The sequence below is a fragment of the Rhinopithecus roxellana genome, chromosome 14 (assembly GCF_007565055.1).
Source record: "Rhinopithecus roxellana isolate Shanxi Qingling chromosome 14, ASM756505v1, whole genome shotgun sequence".
In the NCBI taxonomy this organism is placed as follows: Eukaryota; Metazoa; Chordata; class Mammalia; order Primates; family Cercopithecidae; genus Rhinopithecus; species Rhinopithecus roxellana.
This window is the reverse complement of record NC_044562.1, coordinates 73,847,217-73,850,912: the sequence shown is the minus strand read 5'-3', so window position 1 is coordinate 73,850,912 and position 3,696 is coordinate 73,847,217. Positions and strand designations below refer to the sequence as shown.

Here is a 3,696-nt window from a genome sequence, read left to right as displayed (position 1 = left end):
TTAAAATCTTCTGCCACTGCCATAGTTACTGCTGCTAGTGGAACCGCCATAGCCACCTTGGCTTCGTGGTTTGGCAGAGTATTGGCCTCCACCGCCACAGGGGCCAGAGCTTCTGTCTCTGAAGTTTCCTCCCTTCATGGGTCCAAAATTTGAAGACTGATTGTTGTAATTGCCAAAATCACTGTAGCTTCCACCACCTCCAAAATTGCTTCCATCATCACCAAATGCATTATAGTCATCCCCACTGCCACCATATCCACCACCACCACGGCTGCCACCAAAGCCACCATGACGACTAAAGTTTCCTCCACGACCGAAGTTGCCATTCCCACCGAAACCACCTCCACGACCACCATCAAAGTTTCCAGAACCACTTCGACCTCTGTGGCTGGATGAAGCACTCGCCATCTCTTGCTTTGACAGGGCTTTCCTAACTTCACGGTTGTGGCCATTCACAGGATGGTATTTCTGAATGACAGTCTTATCCACGGAGTCATGGTCGTCAAAGGTTACAAAGGTAAAGCCCCTTTTCTTGCCACTGCCTCAGTCAGTCATGATTTCAGTCACTTCATTTTTTCCGCACTGTTCAGAATAATCTCTTGGGTGATGTTCTTCAGTGTCTTCTTTAATGCCACCAACGAATATCTTCTTCATAGTTAAGTGGGCACCTGGTCTTTGAGAATCTCCTCTTGAGACGGCTCTCTTGGTCTCCACAACTCTTCCATCCACCTTATGTGGTCTTGCATTCGTGGCTGCATCCACCTCCTCCACAGTGGCATACGTGACAAACCCACAGCCCCTGGAGCGCTTGGTGTTTGGATCTCTCCTTACCACACAGTCCCTGAGCGGTCCCTGTTGCTCAAAATGGCTCCTCAGGCTCTCATTGGTTGTTTCAAAGCTCAACCCTCCAATGAAGAGCTTCCTTAGGTGTTCGGGCTCTTTAGGAGACTCTGACTTAGACATGACGCCAAGGAGAAGAGAGACTTTAACGATGCTTCTTCAGAGGCGTCTGTGATTCTTGCTCCTTTGTAAGTAACTTTTTTTCTTTCTACAGGATTTTAGAATCATCTCTTATTTATAATGCTCTGAAATTTCAGTGATCTATCTAGGTAGAGGTTTTTAAAAAATAGTATCTGTGATATTATGAGTTTGACAGTCTAATTTTAATTTTATAACCTATTATAAAATAAACATGTTTATTAAGATAAAAGTATTTGTCCATGCCACCTAAAATCCAGTATCACCAGTGGTATGTTTATCACCTTTTGGGAAACTTTGGATTAAAGAATAGCATTAAGAAAAATTATAATAAATTATCAGGGAAAATTCCGAATGGGTGATGACTGGGTATCGTTTCAGTGGGGGTTGTATAAGAGATCCTTTGGAATTATCTGACTATATGGAGAATTGTAGTTTTCATCACAGACTGATGGTTATATGCAACTCTGTAAGTTGTTGAAAACTTATAGTAATGCAAGACCAGGGGCAGTGGCTTACATCTGTAATCCCAGCCCTTTGGGAGGCCGAGGCGGGTGGATCACTTGAGGCCAGGAGTTCAAGATCAACCTGGCTAACATGGTAAAACCCTGTCTCTACTAAAAATGCAAAAATTAGCCAGGCATGGTGGTACATGCTTTTAATCCCAGCTACTCGAGAGGCTGAGGCATGAGAATTGCTTGAACCCAGGAGGCGGAGGTTGCAGTGAGCCGATATGGCACCACTGCATTCTTGCCTGGACAACAGAGCAAGACTCTGTCTTAAAAAAACAAAAAACAAACTTTATAGTAATGCAAATGAGTCTTGTCCATAGACATGGGAATAAGCTGTGTCCAGTGAAGATGAAAGTGATGACCACTCTGTGGAAAAGATGATTCCAAGCATTATTCTATTTCTTGTAAATATTGATCAGTTTTTTCTATTGACAAATTCATTTTGGCATTCCTGGTTGCCTCTATATGTGTTTGTTCTTTTAATCCCCTTTGAACTGGTTTTAATGTATTGGTGTTTTCGTCACTAATTAGTGTGTTAAATAAAATCTTTGACTTTTTAAATTTTATTTTATTTTTGAGACAAAGTCTCACTCTGTCATCCAAGCTGGAGTGCAGTGGTGGGATCTTGGCTCACTGCAACCTCTGCCTCCCAGGTTCAAGTGATTCTCCTGCCTCAGCCTCCCAAGTAGCTGAGACTACAGTTGCAACCCCACGCCTGGCTAATTTTTGTATTTTTAGTAGAGACAAGGTTTCACCAGGTTGGCCAGGCTGGTCTCAAACTCCTGACCTTAAGTGATCCACCCCCTCAGCCTCCCAAAGTGTTGGGATTATAGGCGTGAGCCACCGCACCTGGTCAAATCTTTAACTTTTAAAAATATTTGTATGACAGTCACACTTTTGCCTTATTTAAAAAAAATTTTATTAGTAGCATATATTAATTATAATGTATATCATTATTATAATGTTGAGAGGATTTGGAGAACAGACTGGCCTTTGGAACAGAGTACATTTTAGGTAAGTCCTGGCTTCTTACCAAATCCTCTATGACAAATCTACCTGGTCACCTATTTCTATAAATAAAGTTGTGTTGGCACACAGCCAAACTCATTCATTACATATTTTCTCTGTTCTACAAAAACAAAACTGAGAGTTGCAACAAAGACCATATGACCCACAGGCCAGGGAGCAGAAGCTCCCTCTACCCCTGTAGAACATTGGAACCAAAACGTGACAAAAGGATTTTTGAGTCCCTACTGCCTCCTGTTTGGTAACAGTTGTTAATGGAACAAAGTCTGAGTGCTGCTAGAGAATGCACTGTTCCTTGGGACTGCAACAAGCAGTGATGTAATGATACTGTGGCATGATTTTCCTGAAGTAGCTAAAAAGAGAGCAACATTCTCCTGGAGTCTCTGCTGTTTCCCTTGTGATTTTGCAGATGACTGTGCCTTTATCTCCTCCACCATACTGGAACTCTACCACCTGTGTCGTGTTAAGTGAGTCCTTTAATTGCTCTGGGCTCAGTTTCCTCATACATAACATGAGGTTATTGGATGACTTCCCAGGTCTCTTCTGTCCTTACGAGTTCATGTCAGTTTCATATACTTTTTGTTTCTTAATTTTGTTCTCACTTATCAAACATTTATTTTATATCTATTATGTTCCAGGCATTTTACCAGTCACTAGAGATACAGCAGTGAATAATGCGACATGGACTCTGGCCTTACATTAATAAAAATGACAGCAAGCACATTATCAGCAATATCTGATATCACACTATATTATAGGTTCTGAAACACTTTCACAGGCATTTTTATACTTGGCCTTCAGTACAGTGCTGTTAACTGGTTAGGCCAGGTATTATTATTTGCATTTTACATATGAAGAAACTCAAACACAGAAACATTAAATTGGCCAAGGTTACATGGTACTGATATTACCAACTAAGATTTAGAAATTTTGATCCTGATTATTTACAAAAAAGTTTGTTTACTGGAACATTTCAGGCCAGGAGTGGTAGCTCATGTCTGTAATCCCAGCACTTTGGGAGGCCGAGGCGGGCGGATCACGAGGTCAGGAGATCGAGACCATCCTGGCTAACATGGTGAAACCCCATCTCTACTAAAAATATAAAAAATTAGCCGGGCGTAGTGGCAGGTGCCTGTCCTCCCAGCTACTCGGGAGGCTGAGGCAGGAGAATGCTGTGAAC

The 3,696-nt window shown here is 41.9% G+C and overlaps 1 pseudogene; it reads right to left on the bottom strand.

The window, feature by feature from the left end:
• LOC104658427 lies at positions 1 to 963 on the bottom strand (annotated as a pseudogene).
• Between the last annotated feature and the right edge of the window lie 2,733 nt (positions 964 to 3,696).